The 22933-nt window shown below is 42.6% G+C and overlaps 1 long non-coding RNA gene across 1 annotated transcript; it reads left to right on the top strand.

Annotated features, from left to right (window-relative positions):
- The first annotated feature begins 487 nt into the window (after nt 1-487).
- On the top strand, nt 488-22198 carry LOC129630142 (uncharacterized). Its single transcript, XR_008703556.1, has 3 exons — nt 488-567; nt 20649-20849; nt 21858-22198. It is a non-coding gene; the product is annotated as an uncharacterized LOC129630142 (long non-coding RNA).
- Nucleotides 22199-22933: the final 735 nt, after the last annotated feature.

Below are 22933 nucleotides of genomic sequence, written 5' to 3'. Positions count from 1 at the left end.
GAGGATTCTGGGAGGTTGGTAGGACATATGAACTGGAGTGTCCTTTTGACCTTTCCCAAATTCTTCCAGTTGGTGGTGGCTTGCTAGTTCTGTGTTCCTTACCAGGACCTCCCCTCATCAAATAACACATGCAAATGGTTGCTGTGATGCCCGGCTAGGGTGGGCAGTTTCAGTCAGTACTTCCCCTAACACACGGAGGGGAAGGCTGTCTACTGCATGTCACGGTATCCATGTTGGGGGACTAACAGTTGCTCGGGGAGGGGAGTGCAGTCACACTGGGATGCTGCAGACTGAATTCACACCTAAGATTATTTCATCTCCAGTTCCGTGGAAGGAGATGTAGGTGAATAAATCAGTGAAGGCTCACCTATTCAGATCCGGAAGTGTGTGCCTGAAGCAGGGGAGTGTGAAACAGGAGGAAGGGGGAGCTTGTGGGAAGATGAATTTATTTCTTCAGAGGAATAAGAAAAATGATCTTTCCTGAAAAGGTAAAAAGAGAATGGGAAATATGAGATGTGACAATATGATGAGCAAAGCTCCAAGGCACAATTAGGTGCACCCTACAAGGTAAGGCAGATTTTTTTTCCCCCAAGATGGCCTTAATGACATTTCCTTCCCATGTGATTATCTATACATGGTCCTTGCACTTGACACAAGCTTGAGTCTATTTTTCCCCCGCTTGGGGTTCAGCTGGGCTTCTGATTTTACAGTGGAAGTGACACTGACTTTCACAAACGCGCACTCAGTTGAAATAGTCACTTTCGGAGCCCTGAGCCACCATGGATTAAACCAACTGGCCGCCATGCTGTGGGGAAGCCACGAGTAGGCATGCAGGCAGCCCTTCAAGTCCTCAAGTGCTTCCAGTCCAAACACCTTGAGACTTGAGAGTGAACAAGCCTTCTGATAACTCCAGGTCCTGGCCTCAAAGTCTTCCCAGGTGAGGCCCAGATTCATGGAGCAGATAAAAGCAATCTGCATGCCACTCATTCCAAATTCCTGGCCCTCAGAACCCATGAGCATAGAAAATAGCTTTCAGTTGCTAAGTTTTGCAGTAATTTACTACTCAGAAATAGTAACTGGGGGCTTCTCTGGTGACTCAGTGGTAAAGAGTCCACCTTGCAATACAAGGATTGGAAACCTGGTCTGGGAAGGTCCCACACGCCAAGGGACAACTAAGCCTGTTGCCACAACTACTGAGCCTGTTTGCTGCAACTACTGAAGCCCATACACCCTGGAGCCCATGCTCCGCAGCAAGAAGAAACCGCTGCAATGAGAAGCCTATCCACCACAACAAAGAGGAGCTCCTGCTCACAGCAACTAGAGAAAAGCCTGCTCAGCAACCAAGACCCAACCAGAATAAATAAAATAAAATAAACAAAATAAATAAAAACCAAACATATATATCTAAATTTAAAAAAAAAGAAATACAAACTGAAAAACAGGGATTTCTGGTCTTCCCAGGAGGGAAAGCCTAGTATTGTTTTGGAAAACTTTGTAACATATGCTCACTTCTCAGGCCAGTAGATTATAAATTCAAAAGGACAATATTGAAGAAAGAGAAGGTAGGAAACATGTAAAACATTTTTTTTTAATACTCTAAAAGATACTTGAGTACATTTTGGGAAATTAGAATATGGGCTGAACATTAGAATATATTATGAAATTAATATGAAATTAAAGTTATTTTGATAAGGCAATAATAATTTCATGTTCTATGGTTATGGAGGATGAAATCCATCATTATTCTTAGGAGATGCATCTTTAAGGATTAAGAGGTGAAGCAGCCTGTGTCCCAATGTCTGTGGTTTACTTTCAAGTGGTTCAGTATTGGCAACAAATTTGAGAGAGAGAGAGAAACACACACACAAACACACATACACACAGAAGAAAACAGAGTAAAATGTTGACAGGCCTTGATCGAGATGGAAGGTATTTGGGATGAAAATTAAAAGTGGAGGGAAAAAAGTGAGGGAATGATAATGTTCAAGTGACCTTTTAGACTCATGAGAAGTAAAACAACAAAAAAGACTGTGGAATAGAGGGGAAGACTAAAGACTCCCGTGGCATTCCTATTAGTCCTGGTCCCTTATGCTGATCAGTTTATTTGGTGACAGATGACAGGTAATTAGCTATATTGATAGCACCAGGAATTTAGCAAAGTAGCCAATTAGTTCAATAACAGTGATCAAAACAAGGGCAGGAGTTTCTCCTCTCACAATTCCGCAGCTGCAAATTGGAATGCCTACAGGGTCTAGGAAAATACCGAAAATGAGGGAACTCAGTGTTTAGATAAGAATGAATGAAGGCTGATGTTCTGTCTACAGAGGCAGCCTGCATATAGCTCCAGTCCACTGCTGCCATTCAGAGACAGGAGCCAAGCATGGTCTGATCTTCCTTTTTAAAAATTTTTTTAGAAGCTGCTGCTGCTGCTAAGTCGCTTCAGTCGTGTCCGACTCTGTGCAACCCCAGAGACAGCAGCCCACCAGGCTCCCCTGTCCCTGGGATTCTCCAGGCAAGAACACTGGAGTGGGTTGCCATTTCTTTCTCCAATGCATGAAAGTGAAAAGTGAAAGTGAAGTCGCTCAGTCGTGTCCAACTCTAGCGACCCCATGGACTGCAGCCCACCAGGCTCCTCTGTCCATGGGATTTTCCAGGCAAGAGTACTGGAGTGGGTTGCCATTGCCTTCTCCATTTTTAGAAGCTAGAGGTCAGAATTGTTATGTGAGACCTGATCATGTTTTTTTGACATGATAAAGCTATTGATTAATTGAAAATAGAGCTAAAACATGAGTATGGACTCCATAGATGAACTATTTTGCCATCCTAAATATATATTTTTAAAATTTTTATTGAATTGTTGTTGATTTAAAGTGTTGTGTTAGTTTCAAGTATACAGCAAAGTGACTCAGTTGTACATATACATATATTCATTCTTTTTCAGATTTTTTCCTCATATATGTTATCACATAATATCAAGTATAGTTCCCTGTACTATACAGTAGGTCCTTGTTGGTTATCTATTTTATATTCAGCAATCTGTGTACACTAACCCCAAGCTCCTAATTTACCCCCCGCTTCCCCTCCAGTAACCATAAATTTGTTTTCTATGTCTGTGAGGCTGTTTCTGTTTTGTATGTAAGTTCATTTGTATCATTTTTAAAAGATTTATTTATTTATTTCTTTTTACTGGCTGTGCTGGGTCTCTGTTGCTGCACGTGGGCTTCCTCTAGAGCAGCGAGCAGGGGCTGCTCTTGGTGGCAGCGCACAGGCTTCTCATTATGGTGGCTTCTCTTGCTGTGAAGCACGGGCTCTAGGCACTTGGGCGTCAGTAGTTGCAGCGTGTGGGCTTCAGTACTTACAGCATGTGGGCTTAGTTGTTCCACAATATGTGGGATCTTCCTGGACCAGGGATTGAACTGGTGTCCCTTATACTGCAAGGTGGATTCTTAACCACTGGACCACTAGGGAAGCCCTGTGTCCTTGTTTAAAAATTAGATTTCACACAAAAATGATATCATATGGTATTTCTCTTTGTCTGACTTCACATAATATGGTAATCTTTAGTTCCATCCATGTTGCTGCACATGGCATTATTTCATTCTTTTTTATGGCTAATATTCCACTGTATATATGGAATATTTATGGCTAATATTTCACTGTATATATTCAGTTTTGGACATAGCTAATATGAAAACTGTCTAGGCCGAAAGGGTGGTGTTCTGCTCTCATTATGTTATCTTCCTCCCTGACGGTGAGAAGGAGTATGGTTACACTTTCTGGAATCAAAGTCCCCCACATACAGATCCCTGGACTCTCCTCCACTCCATAACACCTTCCCACCAAATGTCCAGGACCTCCTCTGGGCCTCTGTAGGGTAAGTTCCCATACAGAGTAAACTGATCCAAGTCTTAGGGAGAGAGGTGTCATTGTTGAGGCATGGGTGAGTGATAGGTTGAAGGATGGACACCAAGGGTAGACATTATTGTGGATGTCTGACAGAGACCAGTTTGCCTGAGGATGATATGTCTAGCTCTGTCTAAGAGAAGGTTGGGCTCATAACTCTGTCTCCCTTGTCACTTCTCTTTGCTCCCTACTTTCCCAGGAAAACAGTATCTATCCTTAAAGGGAGCCTGGATGTAATGCATTGTGTTCATTTTATACCCCAACTCCCCTCAGAGGCCAGGTTCTAAGGTTTGTATTCTTTCTTCTGCTGCAACGTCCTTTCTCTGAATCGGTGCCAGGGGCACAGACCTGCAACCAAAGGCTAAGGTTGAGAAGGAAGGAAAAACACCATGAAGAAAAAAATATATATATTAAACATATCATCCTAAACCATACATTGTATAAACATGAACAGAACAGTTGGAAAGGAATAAAGGATTTAGAAAAAGAGAAATATAGAGGAAAGATTCATAAAATTCATGAAGTGAATCCAGGGAAGAGATTAGTCCACAGAAAGACTCCCTGTGATTATTACCTTGGAATGGGCCATCAGTCAGTTCAGTTCAGTTCAGTTCAGTTGCTCAGTCGTGTCTGTCTCTTTGTGACCCCATGAACCGCAGCATGCCAAGCCTCCCTGTCCATCACCAACTCCTGGAGTTTGCCCAAACTCATGTCCACTGAGTCGGTGATGCCATCCAACCATCTCATCCTCTGTCGTCCCCTTCTCCTCCTGTCCTCACCACCACATTACCTCTAAGCTTCCTTGAATCTACCTTAACCAACCATGAGGTTAGGTGCCTGTCAATGCTGTTGTCTCTTCCAGATATAAATCAGGTTCTTGGCAGTTGGCTGATTGAAACTCTATGAATATAGAATTGGATAGTGGTAGTAACTTGCTGAGTGTTGCCCTTTTTGTTGTTTTCCATTGCTTGGAGAAGAAGGGGATGGTTGCCGCAATGGTCCTAATGGGGAGTCCAGAGATAAAAGATGACTTGGTCTCCTGTGCCATCTGCTGAAGTGGGTGGGAAGGAAAGGCTCCTAGGTCAGTCACCCAACCAAGTCAAACCTAGATTTATCAGTCGGCTTTTTGACTGGTATTTGGTGACTTTGTCTTCTATGAGACCGTGCTAGGCAACAACCATGATTCATGGGATACTGTCGGATCTGTTCTACTAATACATGTAAGCAGTGGTTCCACTTGTTCAGACACGAGAGTGACAAGGTTGGTGTGAAGTGAGCCTTTTGCTCATGGTGCCAGTGTCAATGGCACCTTGACTTACATTCACAAACTATAGCTGGTTCCTATGTTCATTTTCAAGTTCTAGCACTGGCCCGATTATTACAAGGTTTTCTTCCCTCTGGGAAATTGCAGACACGGGGTAGGCAGGGACTTGCCTCTGTGCTTTCTGATGCTGAGTTTATGGTTTACACTTCTCATTAAGCATATAAAAATGGGCCTTATGAAACTATATTTACAAAGAGATGCTAGGTTACAGTAAGATACCTATATAGATATTATTTCTCTTCCATGTTTCATTACAGGTGAAGCTCAGGGTGTGGGCTTCCATGTTGATGAGGGGGAGGGTGTGGGTGGCCATTTGAAGGGAGAGTATGAGTGGCCATGTGAGGTGATGGGATGATTTGAATTAACATTTACAATGTCTTAATCACATTGGGCTCACATCCCACTACCTCATATGTCCCCTTTCTCCTTCTCTTACTAAAGATGAAGTTGCTGATGTAGCAGTTTTCTTGCAACCACAATATCTTTGCTTTAATCATCTTTTTGAGAGAACAGTATTAGAAGGGCCCTATAGATACCTTAGTGAAGGTCGTCCAAATGATGATAAAAAGCTCCATAGAAATCATAAAGCTCCTGAGGGAACAGAAAGTACCAGGCACTTTCTTGCTGAAGGGACTAATAAACCAGTAAATGACTGACCCTGGCCTCATCTCGCCAGCCTATTTGTTGCACAGATGATGGAGAAGTTTTGGTATTTGCCATGACAGAGGCAAACCACAGCCTAATGGGGGCCAGGACGGAGGCTGTGTAGGGCGTCGTGGTCTGTGACACTTGGTAGCTGTACTCCGCTTCTAGTAGAGAAAGCCAGCAAAGTTTCTTCTGAGACAGAAGTCAGCAAAGTTTTCCTTGAAAGGGCCAGAAAGCACACGTTTAGGCTTTAAAGGCCACACAGGCTCTGCCACAACTACTCTGCCTGCGGTAGCACAAGAATAGCCATAGGTATTAGGTGAATGTGCATGACTGGGTTCCAATAAAATTTTATTTACAGATACAAGCAGGGGCCCTGATCTGGTCTATTCACAGATTACTGATTCTTTTTCTAAAGCACCACTAATTTCTAGATATTTTAGGAAGGCAAAATGCATATTTCCAGGTCTCACCCAGCTGGGCTGCATTGTATAAAGGGTAGACAATTGTTGTCTTTTTATTTCAGTTCAGTTCAGTTCAGTTGTTCCATCATGTCCAACTATTTGTGACCCCATGGACTGCAGCATGTCAGGCTTCCCTGTCCATCGTCAATTCCCAGAGTTTACTCAAACTCATTTCAGTTATTGGCCACTAATTCCCATTTTGAATGCATTCATGCTGTCTAGTCTAAATTTTTTATTTTCATCACTAATGCAAAACCAGGCAAGGTGATCAAAATCACAGAGTAGAAATTCAAAAGGCCTGGGTCTACATTCTGATCAGAGGGTGGAAATCTCAGACTTTCTAAGAGTTGCCCAGGTATAAGATGTCCTCCAAAATTAAATGCCTCTATCCAATGAAATTATTTATTTTTTAAAAAAGGACTTTCCTGGTGGTACAGTGGATGAGAACCTGCCTGCCAATGCAGGGGACACAGGTTCAACCCCTGGTCTGGGAAGATCCTATATGTCAAGGGACAACTAAGTCCATGAGCTGCAACTACTGAAGGCCATGAGCTTAGAGCCCAGGAACTGCAACAAGAGAAACCACAGCAGTGAGAAGCCCATCCACTGCAACTAGAGTTAGCCCCCACTTGTCTCAAGTAGAGAAAGCCTGTACACATCAGCAAAGACCCAGCACAGCTATACAAAATTATACATGCCTCTACCCTCCCAGGCAGGAGTGCACCCAGCCTGGCCACGGAAATTAATCTCACTGAGGCAAACAGGAAATCCTCAGAGGAAGGCAGCCTATAGCTTCTTGTGTGTGTTTTCTTTTATTTTATAAAATCAGCGAGCCATGTGCCTGTGTATATCATGCCATAAGATGGCAATTCATAAAAATGAAAAAACTGTCACTTTTCAGAAATCAGAGTCTTGAATGATCGCAGCACTCCTCCTAAAGATGAATATTTCCAATCATTATACAAGCGTAATACCATTTGACAGATGCATGGGAAACACCACGGAACCAAAGGGTCATTTGTCACTGCTGGCATTTCAGTTGTCAAAGTCTGGGAGTTCTGTTGGACCTTAACCTTTTGCTGCTGCACTTTCAGAAACAATAAAATGAAAAGTGCAGTGTTAAAAGAAGTACAGGAACCCATAGAAATGTACAGGTGTCCTACTTTTTCAAAAACTTTTCAGGAAAATCCACATGTCCACGTGGGACGGTCCCACTTTGGAGTTCAAATGCTGAAGGCATTGCTAGCATTGTTCTTGGTGAACACACGGGTCCTTTTGGGGTCAGATCAGGAACATTTTAAGCTGTGGCCACCAGTGATCCCAGAAAAGACTCCTTTTACAGGCAGGAGGCTGATCCTGGGATCTAGGGCTGGAAAGAGCCCTAGTGTCTGTTTACAGATTCTGGGAAAATGGACGACAGGTGCAAGGATGAGGAAAAGGCTGTATTCGATCACCTTGGCAATAAGAAGGGCCTTTCCATTTACTATTTCTGTGACCCTGAGAAATTCACTGCTTTCAACTGAATCAGCCCAAGTACTTAAAGAATATAGTTTTAATCCTACACCACTCAAGATTCAAGTTTTTTGTTCCCTTCTCTGCCTCACAGAAACAAAAATATTATCCTTATAAGTCAAATCAGCAATCATCTTTAAAAGATACACATCCAATGATCACAAAGAAATGAAAACTGCTTGACAGAATTGTTCTCTATTCTCAGTAGGGCTTCCCAGGTGGCTCAGTGGTAAGAATTTGAGTGCCAAACAGGAGACACAGGTCCGATTTGTAGGCTGGGAGGATCCCCTGGGAAGGAAATGGGAACCCATTCCAGTATTTTTACCTGGGAAATCCCATGGACAGAGGAGCTTCGCGGGCTACAGTTCATGGAGTCACAAAAGAGTCTGACACAACTTAGCGACTAAACAAACAACAATATTCTCAATAAAAATGGCCTCTCTAGGTTTGACAGATGAATTTAACTGATTCATCAAAAGAAAAATGACAAAATGAGGAAAAATTTGTTTCATAAATATAAAAATAAGGCTAAATCTCTGACATGTAAACATCTTTTACAAATCAATAACAAAAAAAGTCCAAACCCCCATAAGGCTATTCCACAAAAGCGATTCAAGTGGAGAACACATATGTTATCTAGGACCACACATGAGGCACCGCATACGAGGCACATGCTTGCATCCATGTACATACAAAGAGGGTTGTCATGGCTCTCCGTTAAGTCCATGGGTCTTTGTGTAAGGCAATACAGGGTGGGCAAAATCAGTTATTCCTCCTATGAGGATGTTTGTGCTGTTGAAATTTTGGCTACTGCACTGGTTTCACAGACAGAAAAATCTCATCCTAAGGCCACTGAGAAGTCCAGCTGCCAGAGCTAGACTCTAGAATTGAGAGTTTTAGCCAAACTGGTTATTATCCATAAGGCACACCAGGTGATTTAACTTGTCTCTTGGCCAAAAGCATTGGATGATTAGATGCTGTGAAATACAGTCTGAGTTCTACCCAGGGGACAAAACCAACCAGACAGCTGTTCCAAGGCAGGGGGATGGGAAAGGTAAAGGGTTCATGGACATCTGGTGTCTCCATGACAAAACTCACACAGAAATGTGGGTCAGATCCCTTGGTCTCTGATTATCTGTAAAGTGAAAGCATTGTCTCAGTCCTTTGACTTATCTGAGAATGTACATCAAAATGACCCAGAGAGCTCTTTCAAAATCTGATTCCATTTTTCTAGATTCCACATATATGTGTTCATATATGATATTTGTTTTTCTCTTTCTGACTTACTTCACTCTATATGACAGACTCTAGGTTCATCCACAATACTACAGATGACCCAATTTCATCCCTTTTTATGGCTGAGTAATATCCTATTGTACACATGTACCACATTTTCTTTGCAAGGCAGGAATAGAAACGCAGACATAGAGAAAGGACTTGTGGACAAAAGCAGGAAAGGAGAGGGTGGAATGAACTGAGAAAGCATTCACCTATATACACTACCCTATGTAAAACAGATAGCTAGCAGGAAGCTGGTGTTTGGCACAGAGAGCTCAGCTCCGTGTTCTTTGATGACCTAGAGGAGAGGGACAGGGAGGAAGGAGGGAGGTTCAAGAGGGAAGGGATGTATGTACAAATATAACTGATTCACATTGTTGTACAGTAGAAACTAGCACAACATTGTAAAGCAATTCCACCTCAATTAAAAAAAAAAAAAAATCTAGTTCCAAGAAGCCACCAGGATGGAGACATTGCATTTCTGATTTCAAAACTCTTCCTCAGTGATTTTTAGGCAAATTGAGGTTGAGAAAAATTAAACTAGGTGATTTCTAAACCATCTCTCATCTCTTATGTTCTTTATTTCTGTGCTTTTCTTTTTTAATCTACAGGTAAAGAAACACACGGAGAAGACTCATGCTCTGCCACTCCTCTGCCATCCATCACTGAAGTCTTACGATTCTGTGTTCTTTCCAGTAGAAGCTTATTGAGATTTCCATGTCAGATCCTCTCCTGACCTCACTCTGTTTTATATATTGCTTGAGTAGGAAATGGCAACTCACTCCAGTATTCTTGCCTGGGAAGTTCCATGGTCAGAGGAGCCTGGCAAGCTACGGTCCATGGAGCCACAGAGAGTCAGACATGACTAAGCACATCCTTCTATAGTTTCTGATTCACCAAAGCTCTACCCCTTGTCTTTGCACCAGAATCCTACCTGGAAAACCAGTCCTCTCAACTGCTACAGGTTTTCATGGGACCTTAAATGAATTTACTTCCTTCTCTCCCTTTGACGAGTCTCATAGTTATCAATAGGCATTTAAGCCTCTATATCTAAAATATTGGAATGTCTGTAATGTTTTGTTCAATAAAACACACAGAGAACTTTCTTACTGTGTCAAGGTTTGTGAAACTTTACTTGAATTGATAGATCACTGGCACAAACTGATAAACGTGGTTGCACTGAGTCAGAAGAAAATGGTGATTTTTTTTTTTTACTTGAAACTTTCTTTCTTCCTCTTTTGAAAGAGTTTTGCCTATTCTCTTCAACATTTTCTTTCATGAAATTAAATTATGCAGACTATTAATAAATAAATGACCAAAACAAAAAACATAGGGGTTATGAGAGTTAGGAAGGGGACGCACAGGCTAATTTAGGACTATTTAACAAGAGGACTTGGGACTTCCTTGGAGGTCCAGTGGTTAAATCTCTACACTTTCCACTGCAGTGGACACAGGTTCAATTCTTGGTCAGGAAACTAAGATCTCACATGCTGCACAGCATGGCCAGAACAGAAAAACAAACAACAAAACACAAAAAAACCTAAACCCAAGAGGACTTGTCTGGTCTCTGGGTTCTAGGATGCCCTTTCTGAAAAATCTAATCTGAGAATTAATGATGAGAAGTTGGCAAAGGGAAAGGTGAAGCTTGGGTGGGATAGAACATAGGCTGTGTTTCTCCTTGATCTCAGTCCTATTCCTACCCTCCCGTGCTCTGCTCCATTATAGGGGGCTAAGAGTCGGAGAACTACATGTCCCGACTTCCACATCCAGCCCCTTCCTGTTAGGTTCCACCAATGGGAGCTGAAGTTGCGAGACTAACCGGAAGAGGAAGAGGAAAATGGTTCTCCTCCTGCTTCTTTTCTGCTGCAGTTAAAGACAGGACAATAGTGGCAAGAGTGCTAGGGGCAACCATAATGCTGGTCCAGAGAACATCTCTTGGAAAGGGGCCTTTAGGGGGACTGATAAGCATTGTCCAAGATAACACCTTTGAATGCTGATTCCATAAGTATCTGAAACAACATTCAAGGCACAAGAGGGCATCTTCCAATCAGTGATGGGAAAGAGCTCAATTACTACCACCAACCCTCCCACATAGTCTAATCTTCTATGTCTGGTTTCTGTAGAGTGAAAAGCAGACATTTCTCAAAAGATATCTAAAACGAGAAGAAAAAAAAGTATGACTTATATGGACTGGAAATAGCAGATATGCCTGGAATGGAGAAAAAAATGTGTTAATTTGTCTTGGACTAACTAAAGTTTTAAGATATCAGTCATAGAAACCGTTGATCCTGTGTGGATTGACAAGACATGAGCCTTCTCTGTGTATTTTTTTACCTGTAAATTAAAAAAAAAATCACAGTTAAACACATGAGGTGGAGGAAGGTTTTTTTTTTCTGCTACAACTTTATATTATTATTTTTTAAATATAAATTTATTTATTTTAATTGGAGGCTAATTACTTTATTATTTTTTTAATTTAAATTTATTTATTTTAATTGGAGGCTAATTACTTTACAATATTGTATTGGTTTTGCCATACATCAACATGAATCCACCACGGGTGTACACGTGTTCCCCATCCTGAATCCACCTCTCACCTTCCTCCCCATACCATCCCTCTGGGTTATCCCAGTGCACCAGCCCCGAGCATCCTGTATCATGTATCGAACCTGGACTGGTGATTCATTTCACATATGATATTATACATGTTTCAATGCCATTGTCCCAAATCATCCCACGCTCACCCTCTCCCACAGAGTCCAAGAGACTGTTCTATACATCTGTGTCTCTTTTGCTGTCTCGCATGCAGGGTTATTGTTACCATTTTTCTAAATTCCATATATATGTGTTAGTATACTGTAATGGTGTTTTTCTTTCTGGCTTACTTCACTCTGTATAAATTTAGAAATCACCTAGTTCATATTTTCTATATGTCCGTAATGATGGAGAGGTGTTTAGTCTACAAAAATCTTAGTTCTCACTCTCCTACTCATCTCTCATTTTGACATATGTAATCTTCTGGTTGAAAAACATGGATGGCTGGCAAATAGGCACATTTTATCGTTGAACAGGAGCTAGATATCTCCAAACCAAGGAAATGACAGAAGCAACAGGGATGCAGCTGGGACTCAGAGAAACTGGAATCAAGGACTTGAATCCTGCAGGGAGATTTATTTTTGTGGTTGCTTCTTGTCCTTATCTCTATTTTGTGAGCTCTGTCAGCTTTATTTGTCATTCTTCCTGCCTACCCAGTTGCACCACTCTCTGAGTCCCATTCCTTCATCTATTGAAAGGTAAAATAAAACAACACACATGACTAATGTGCAGACTGAATGCAATAGCCTATGCAGAGAGCTAGGCATACAGCGGATGCTCAGTAAATGACAGTTAATCACTCAGTTGTATCTGACTCTTTGTGGGCCCATGGACTGTAGCCCACCAAGCTCTTCTGTCCATGAAATTCTCCAGGCAAGAATACTGGAGTCGGTGGCCATTTCCTACTCCAGGGGATCTTCCTGACTCAGGGATCAAACTCAGGTCTCCAGTACTGTTGCTGCTGCTAAGTCGCTTCAGTCGTGTCCGACTCTGTGCGACCCCATAGAGGGCAGCCCACCAGGCTCCCCCGTCCCTGGGATTCTCCAGGCAAGAACACTGGAGCGGGTTGCCATTTCCTTCTCCAATGCATGAAAGGGAAAAGTGAAAGTGAAGTCACTCAGTCGTGTCCAACTCTTAGTGACCCCATGGACTGCAGCCTACCAGGCTCCTCCGTCCATGGGATTTTCCAGGCAAGAGTACTGGAGTGGGGTGCCATTGCTTTCTCCACTCTACTACTGTAGGAAAGGTGAATTATAAATCACTTTATTATTTTTGGCTATGCTGGACAGCTTGTGGGATCTTTGTTCCCTGGCCAGGGATTGTACTCCTCAGCATGAAAGTGTGGAGTTCTAACCACTGGACTGCCAGGAAATTCCCATAAATCTCTTTTTAAAAAAAAAAAAATTGAATTGTTGTTCAGTTCAGTTCAGTCGCTCAGTCGTGTCCGACTCTTTGCGACCCCATGAATCGCAGCATGCCAGGCCTCCCTGTCCATCACTAACTCCCGGAGTTCACTCAAACTCACGTCCATTGAGTCGGTGATGCCATCTAGCCATCTCATCCTCTGTCTTCCCCTTCTCCTCCTGCCCCCAATCCCTCCCAGCATCAGAGTCTTTGCCAATGAGTCAATTCTTCGCATGAGATGGCCAAAGTACTGGAGTTTCAGCTTTAGCATCATTCCTTCCAAAGAACACCCGCAGCTGATCTCCTTTAGAATGGACTGTTTGGATCTCCTTACAGTCCAAGGGACTCTCAAGAGTCTTCTCCAACACCACAGTTCAAAAGCATCAATTCTTTGGTGCTCAGCTTTCTTCACAGTCCAACTCTCACATCCATACATGACCATTGGAAAAACCATAGCCTTGACTAGATGGACCTTTGTTGGCAAAGTAATGTCTCTGCTTTTCAATACGTTATCTATGTTGGTCATAACTTTCCTTCCAAGGAGTAAGCGTCTTTTAATTTCATGGCTGCAATCACCATCTGCAGTGATTTTGGAGTCCAAAAAAATAAAGTCTGACATTGTTTCCACTGTTTCCCCAACTATTTCCCATGAAGTGATGGGACCAGATGCCATGATCTTTGTTTTCTGAATGTTGAGCTTTAAGCCAACTTTTTCACTCTCCTCTTTCACTTTCATCAAGAAGCTTTTTAGTTCATCTTCACTTTCTGCCATAAGGTGGTGTCATCTGCATATCTGAGGTTATTGATATTTCTCCCAGCAATCTTGATTCCAGCTTGTGCTTCTTCCAGCCCAGCGTTTCTCATGATGTACTCTGCATAGAAGTTAAATAAGCAGGGTGACAATATACAGCCTTGACGTACTCCTTTTCCTATTTGGAATCAGTCTGTTGTTCCATGTCCAGTTCTAACTGTTGCTTCCTGACCTGCATACAGATTTCTCAAGAGGCAAGTCAGGTGGTTCATAAGTTTATTCCATCTCTTTCAGAATTTTCCACAGTTGATTGTGATCCACACAGTCAAAGGCTTTGGCATAGTCGATAAAGCAGAAATAGATATTTTTCTGGAACTGATCCAGCGGATGTTGGCAATTTGATCTCTGGTTCCTCTGCCTTTTCTAAAACCAGCTTGAACATCAGGAAGTTCACGGTTCACGTATTGCTGAAGCCTGCCTTGGAGAATTTTGAGCATTACTTTACTAACGTGTGAAATGAGTGCAATTGTGCGGTAGTTTGAGCATTCTTTGGCATTGCCTTTCTTTGGGATTGGAATGAAAACTGACCTTTTCCAGTCCTGTGGCCACTGCTGAGTTTTCCAAATTTGCTGGCATATTGAGTGCAGCACTTTCACAGCATCATGTTTCAGGATTTGAAAGAGCTCCATTGGAATTCCATCACCTCCACTAGCTTTGTTCATAGTGATGCTTTCTAAGGCCCACTTGACTTCACATTCCAGGATGTCTGGCTCTAGATGAGTGATCACACCATCGTGATTATCTGGGTCGTGAAGATCTTTTTTGTACAGTTCTTCTGTGTATTCTTGCCACCTCTTCTTAATATCTTCTGCTTCTGTTAGGTCCATACCATTTCTGTCCTTTATCAAGCCCACCCCTGCATGAAATGTTCCCTTGGTATCTCTAATTTTCTTGAAGAGATCTCTAGTCTTTCCCATTCTGTTGTTTTCCTCTATTTCTTTGCATTGATCTCTGAGGAAGGCTTTCTTATCTCTTCTTGCTATTCTTTGGAGCTCTGCATTCAGATGCTTATATCTTTCCTTTTCTCCTTTTCTTTTTGCTTCTCTTCTATTCACAGCTATTTGTAAGGCCTCCCCAGACAGCCATTTTGCTCTTTTGCATTTCTTTTCCATGGGGATGGTCTTGATCCCTGTCTCCTGTACAATGTCATGAACCTCAGTCCATAGTTCATCAGGTACTCTATCTATCAGATCTAGGCCCTTAAATGTATTTCTCACTTCCACTGTATAATCATAAGGGATTTGATTTAGGTCATACCTGAATGATCTAGTGGTTTTCCCTACTTTCTTCAATTTAAGTCTGAATTTGGAAATAAGTAGTTCATGATCTGAGCCACAGTCAGCTCCTGGTCTTGTTTTTGTTGACCGTATAGAGCTTCTCCATCTTTGGCTGCAAAGAATATAATCAATCTGATTTCAGTGTTGACCATCTGGTGATGTCCATGTGTAGAGTCTTCTCTTGTGTTGTTGGAAGAGGGTGTTTGCTATGACCAGTGCATTTTCTTGACAAAACTCTATTAGTCTTTGCCCTGCTTCATTCCGTATTCCAAGGCCAAATTTGCCTGTTACTCCAGGTGTTTCTTGACTTCCTACTTCTGCATTCCAGTCCCCTATAATGAAAAGGACATCTTTTTTTGGGGTGTTAGTTCTAAAAGGTCTTGTAGGTCTTCATAGAACCGTTCAACTTCAGCTTCTTCAGCGTTACTGGTTGGGGCATAGACTTGGATTACTGTGATATTGAATGGTTTGCCTTGGAAACGAACAGAGATCATTCTGTCGTTTTTGAGATTGCATCCAAGTACTGCATTTCAGACTCTTTTGTTGACCATGATGGCTACTCCATTTCTTCTGGTGAGGTCAACTCAAACCATGAACTGAGTGAGAGAGAAGCAGGAGTGCATTCCACACAGATAAGTCAAATCCATCCTCTCTGAAGAAAAGGAAATGGATGGTGGAAAACCAAATACCTATTATCTGCTATAACCAACCCTCCACAAAACACACCAAAACAGGAGGAATGGTATAGATATACATTTTTGTCTACTTAACAATCCCCTCTGCCTAAGAACAGTAATCCCTTTGGGAATGTTAGCCCTTTTCTGAAAATTTTCTCTTTGTTACCTGCAAATGGCTTTTGGCTTACATGGGAATTGACAAGTTCATTTTTTTTTTTAACAATTTTTTTTAATTGTGGTAAAAGTCAAGTAATATGAAACATACTATTTTAAGAATAATTAACTGACTGCAGCCATGAAATTAAAAGACATTTACTCCTTGGAAGAAAAGTTATGACCAACTTAGACAGCTTATTAAAAAGCAGAGACATTACTTTGCCAACAAAGTCCATCTAGACAAAACTATGGTTTTTCCAGTACTCATGTATGGATGTGAGAGTTGGACTATAAAGAAAACTGAGGATTGAAGAACTGATGCTTTTGAACTGTGAAGTTTGAGAAGACTCTTGAGAGTCCCTTGGACAGCAAGGAGATCCAACCTGTCCATCCTAAAGGAAATCAGTCCTGAATATTCATTAGAAGGACTGATGCTGAAGCTGAAGCTCCAGTACTTTGGCCACCTGATGTGAAGAGCTGACTCATTTGAAAAGACCCTGATGCTGGGAAAGATTGAAGGTGGGAGGAGAAGGAAATGACAGAGGATGAGATGTTGGATGGCATCACTGACTTGAGGGACATGAGTTTGAGTAAACTTTGGGAGCTGATGATGGACAGGGAGGCCTGGTGTGCTGCAGTCCATGGGGTTGCAAAGAGTCAGACACGACTGAGTGGCTGAACTGAATTGAACTGAACTGTATAGTTTCTTTTTAAAAAAATATTTATTAAAAAAATATTTATTTTTATTTATTATGTTTTAATTTGTAAATATCTATGTAAATATTTATTTTTTGACTGTGCTGGGTCTTAGTCATGACCTTGGGATCTTTAGCTGTGGCATGTGGGATCTATTTCCCTAACCCTAACCCTAATTGGGAGTGTGACATCTTAGCCCCTGAACCATAAGGGAAGTCCCTTAACTGTATGGTTTCTTAACATAATCCAACACCTATGGATACCTGGTTGTAGCTATGCCAGTAAAGTTCCTCCTACAAAATTTTATCCTTAAAAGGAAGAAAATTCAGTTCATTTGTCTTGGGATGACTAAAGTTTCAAGATATTAGTCATAGAAACAGTTGATATCCATGTGGAGAAATTGTGTATGCAGAAGGAATAGCAAATAAAGCTGACACACAGCTCACAAAGAAGAAACAAAGAAAAGCAACAACAACAAAGATAAATCTGCCTGCAGGATTCACATCCTTGATTCCAGTTTCTTGGAGACCCAGACGTAACCCTGTTTCTTCATCACTTCCTTGTTCTAGAGCTATCTAGCCCCCTTCAACTATAAACATGTCTATTTTCTGGCTACCCATGTTTATCAACCAAGAGATTATGTATGTTAAAATGAAAGATGGGGAGGAGGGCGAGAACTAAGATTTTATAAACCCCTTTCCATCCTTAGGGACGAATATGGTTTTATTACTGGCTTCTGCCTTCTGATCAATGTCCACAAAATGGTGGATAAACGCAGATCACCATGGAGGTGATCTCATTTGTATCTTGACCCAGTTTTGAGTCCATGACTCAAACTTCCACATCTTTCACTTCGTCTGTGGGGAAATATATTTAGCACACTCATCGCTAAGCTCCTCTTTGTAAAGAGAAATGTTCTCCATTCAGGCGGTGGGAATGTTTTTAATGCATTTTTACATTTTATTTATTTCAAAATTTAGAGACAGGAGAAATCCTGCTTATGGTGTACATTTCTAAGAGTGTGACAAAGGCACGCAGTTGAATAGCAATCACTGGAGACAAAACACAAGAGTTCCATCAGCTTCACCGTCTTGCTTGTGTTACCCATTTAAAATCAACTCCTCTCAAGCTCCTAGCAAACTCTGATGTTTTTTCTTTTAATTGTGGCTATGCATTTACCTTTCCTAGAAGGTCATATAAATAAAATTCTACAGCATGTAGCTTTTTTCAGCCTGACATTCACCTGCACAATGCATTTGAAATTCATAGGGTTGTCATGTACATAAGTCCATTCATCTTACAGCTGAGTAGTGTTCCATGTCATGGCTGCATCATGGTGAGTTTATCTACCCATTAGCTGAAGAGCATGAACATGGAAATAGGAAGCAGATGGATCCGTCTTGGGGAGGCGGGGTCGGGGGGTGGGGTCCTGGTAGCACAGAGGGAATTTGAGTTTTCACAGAACCACCCATCACAGTTGTGGCTGGAGTCGGAAGTGGGCTGGGGGTTATGAAAAGGACACCAGTGGTGGGTGGGACTCTGGGGCAGACAGTGTTGGTTTCCTATCTAATATCCATCCCTCTCCCCTTTCTTTCTCTCTGCCAGAACCCACCAGATATTCAATTAGAAGTTCAAGTTCTTCACAACTTCTCCCATTGTTTCCGCTGGTCATGGACTTTATTTAGCCACTGCTGCCTACTCATTCCTTCCACAGATATTTATTAAGCTGCAACATGCCTAAAGCAGCAGAAATAGAGACACAGACATAGAGAACAAAAGAATGGACACCAAGCAGGGAAGAGGGGGCGGGATGAATTGAGAGACTGGGATTGACATATATACAGTACTATGTACAAAACAGATAACTAATTAGAACCTACTGTATAGCACAGGGAACTCAACTCAGTGCCCTGTGGTAACTTACATGGGAAGGAAATCCAAAAAAGGGGATATATGTATACCTATAGCTGATTCACTTTGTTGAACAGCAGAAATTAACACAACATTGCAAAGCAACTGTACTCCAATACAAATTAATTTCAAAATATGCCTAAAACATGACTGGAGACTCTGGGGGGCAAAACAGTGACTGAGAGAGGTTGAGAGTCTGCCTGTTTGATCACACAGACTTGCACATTAGGGACATCTAACCTGGTAGGGGGCTTTGCTGGTGGCTCAGTGGTAAAGAATCTGCTTGCCAATGCAGGAGACATGGGTTCAATGCCTGGGTTGGGAAGAACCCCTGGAGAAGGAAATGGCAACCCACTCCAGTATTCTTGCCTGGGAAACCCCATGGACAGGGGAGCCTGGCAGGCTACAGTCCATGATCGCAAAAGAGTTGGATACAACTTAGCAACTAAACAACAAGAACCAGGCAAGGGGGCATGACAGCGGGCTCCACAAGCTACTGTGGGGAGACAGACATCACAGGAACACCTGTCCTTATCAGGGACATGGGCACAAGGGAAAGAAGTTTAAGCTGAGCCTCACAAAACGAAAACGGTCTCCCAGGGAAGACAGGTCCTGGGGTCATCTGGTCCACTGCCTCACAACATCTTTTGTTTCCTGAGAGAAACGAAAACGCTTTTAAGGGCAGCATTTTAGGAAGCTGGCAGCCCTGTCTGCTCTGCTCTTTTGAAGAGCTGAGGAAGCACATTTTGTTTCCACGCGAATGATCTGACAACAATCCACCCAACAGTTATTTTTTCTTACAAGCATCATAAAGGAACTGAGCTTGGGTCGTTATGGAAATTCCACCTGAAGTTTTAACACATCCCAGGTGGCAAGACAGGAGTCAGAATCTGCCTGGTGTCTGGTTCCTGGAACAGGACGCGCTGGGAGGGGGCAATGGGGCCAAGGACCAGAAGGGCAGGTGTGCGGCTCTCCCCAGGCCACATCTGGAGAAAGTCTCCTTGTTGTCCAGAGAGGCTGAAGCACTCCAGATCCTGATCCATCAAGAGTGTCAACCAGCTGCAGGCCTCAAATGTGTGCATTGGCTCTGGGGACTACTTATCCACCTTACAGTCAAACAGAGAAGCCAAAGCACAGTAGAATGAACCTTCTCTGGGCAAAAAGCCCAGGCTGACTACTGCATAGCCAGACCAGGGGACTATTTTCAGAGACAATTAGGAAGTGGAAACCAAGTAGCCATGCAAGAGCATCATTTCTGGAAGTGCCTTGGGACTGAAAGTACTCTCAGGTGTATAAGAGTCCAAGATAATGCATCATTAGTCACCTAACCAGTATGTGGGGAGCCTTGACACGTGCCCAAACCTTCCAGACACCCACCTCCAGACTCAGCAACACAGAGTTCCAGACAACACTGCTTTAAGAGCCTTTCCAAGCGTTTTCATCATTCCTGCAGTTTGTTAAACCTTCTCTGTGGAACATTGTCTCAATCTTGGCAGCCATCCTGTGACTCAGGTCATCACCAGGATGCCCGTACAGCCTTATTTGCCCAGGGGTGGGGATCTTCCATTTACGCCTGTTGTCTCAGTGTCATTATTTTTTAATTGATTTATTTTAGTCACTTTTGGTTGTGCATGGACTTTCTCTAGTTGTGGCGAGTGGGCTTTCTCTAGTTTCTTGTTGCAGAGCACGGGCTTCAGTAGTTGCAGCTCGTGGGCTCAGTAATTGTGGCACACAGGCAGAATTGTGCCCCCCGCCCCCTCAACACATGTAGAATCCTCACCGACCAGGGGTCGAACCATGTCCCCTGCATGGCAGGTGGATTCTCAACCACTGGACCACCAGGAAAGTCCTCAGTGTGCTTATTAACAGTGCTCCCTTTATCTCACAGAAGTGTTCCATTTTGGATGATAATTTGTATGTCCTTCTAACTATCATCTGATTTTATTTATACATATGAGAACATATGAGAATACAGAGCCCTGGAGTTGTCTCTAGGAAGCAGTGCCCCAAGCTAATAGTATGATTTGGATGGAGAAGTCCCTGGCTCCTGAAATGAGCACTGTCCACTCAGAATTTCCATCGTCCTGGCCCCGAGGGTTGTGAATAAAGAGGACTGGCCCTGGACTGAAGCCAACAGAGGAAAACAGAGCCAAGAGAACCAGAGACTTCCAACACCTCTATACCGCATCCCCTCAGGTCATTAACCCCTGATCTTTTCAGTTAGGTGTGCCATTTAACCCACACCACCAGTTTGATTGGGTTTCTGCATTTGACAAACCTAGACAGCATATTTAAAGGCAGAGACATCACTTTCCTGACAAAGGTCTATATAGTCAAAGCTACGGTTTTTTCCAATACTCATGTACAGATGTGAGAGTCGGACCATAAAGAAGGCTGAGAGCCCAAGAATTGATGCTTTTAAACTATGGTGCTGGAGAAGACTCTTGAGAGTTCCTTGGCTAGCAAGGAGATCAAACCAGTTGATTCTAAAGGAAATCAACTCTGAATGTTCATTGGAAGGACCAGTGCTGAAGCTGAAGTTCCAATACTTTGGGCACCTGAAGCAAACAGCTGACTCTTTGGAAAAGACCTTGATGCTAGGAATGATTGAGGGCAGGAGCAGGAGAGGGAGACAGAGGATGAGATGACTGGATGGCATCACTGACTCAATGGACATAAGTTTGAGCAAATTCTGGGAGATAGTGAAGGACAGGGAAGCCTGGTGTGCTGCAGTCCATAGGGTGGCAAAGAGTCGGATGTGACTTAGCGACTGAAGAACAACAACTGCATTTGAAACTGGAGGAATCATGACTAATGCAATGATGTATACAGAGAGGGCCAGGGGCCACAGACTCCACCCCCGACCTACCTGAGGATCCTTTCCAAGCCACTACCATTCAACCTCTGGGCTGAGGACACTCGCCAGCCCCAGGTTCCCCTCTGGTGTCCGTCCAGCCCCCGCCTCACATCAGTGCATGAAGGCTGCTGATTGGGATTTATTTTTAAGTGAGAAGGACGCATACAGACCCCCTCTGGCAGAAGCTGCGGTCTGAGCATCTCACCCTCCGTCCCTTTCCCCTCCCTGCCCCCACCCTCTTGTGTGCCAGGCTCCAGATAACTTGGCAGCAACGTTTGACTTCCAAAGACAGCCCAATCAGGTCCCTTTCTTGAGGTAATAATGCTTCATTTTCTCTCTTTTTGTAGGAAGGAGCTCATCTCCTACACCCTCCTTACCAGCTAAGCACATCATCAAAATTTAACTTCCTGCATCTGTGTGAGATAAATAAGGCTTTGCAGAAATGGGCTGCAAACCAATATTCATCTCTGTCTCCCCCTCCCTGCAAAAGGACACCAGCCAATAATTTCCTTTTGAAGGGAGAAAAGGAAAGACGAGACGAACAAGCCACAGGAAACTCACAGTTGATCTGCGCTCTCCAAGTCACGGGAAGGGGTGGGGGAGGAAAAAAAGGGTGGTCATGAAGACCACCACAGTCAGCAAGTGATCAGGCAAGAGAAAACAAAGACTTTCATTTTCCTGAGCACCATTTAAATGAAGTGGATCATCTCTACAAACTTTACATATTGTAATTATCCATCAGCTCCTAGAACTATAGAATGCCACTCCAGCATCATTCCCTGAAAGAGATAACACACTTGATTTGATTTTTTGCTTCTTCATAATCATTTATTTTAAATATTGAAAACATATCTAACAGACTCACAGACTTGGAAAACAAATGTATGGTTACCAAAGGGAAAGGTGGGGGAGGGGATAAATTAAGAGGTTGAGATTAACCGGTTCATACTACTAAATATAATATAGACTATCGACAAGGACCTACTGTATAGCACAGGGAACTCTACTCAGTGCTCCATAATAACCTATATGGGAAAAGAATCTGAAAGAAAATAGATACAAACTAAATGACTTTGCTGTACACCTGAAATGAATACAGCATTGTAAATCAAACATACTCCAATATAAAATGAAAAATAGCCGGAAGCTGCTGCATAGCACAGGGAGCTCAGCTTGGTCCTCTGTGATGACCCAGAGGGCTGGGATGGTGGGGGGAGGCTCAAGAGGGAGGGGATATATGTATACATATAGCTGATTCATGTTGTTGCACAGCAGAAACCAAAAAAACATTGTAAAGTAATTATCCTCCAATTAAAAATAAATTTTAAAAAAGAAAAGAAAACATCAACAAAGCATGATCCAAGAGATAAAAGATGTCACCCCCTGCCACCCAGTTCTTCAAAATGCTGGTAAACATTTCAAA

This window comes from Bubalus kerabau, chromosome 16 (assembly GCF_029407905.1).
Source record: "Bubalus kerabau isolate K-KA32 ecotype Philippines breed swamp buffalo chromosome 16, PCC_UOA_SB_1v2, whole genome shotgun sequence".
Classification (NCBI taxonomy): Eukaryota; Metazoa; Chordata; class Mammalia; order Artiodactyla; family Bovidae; genus Bubalus; species Bubalus kerabau.
The sequence above is the reverse complement of the archived record's forward strand: the minus strand, read 5'-3'. Positions and strand labels throughout refer to the sequence as shown.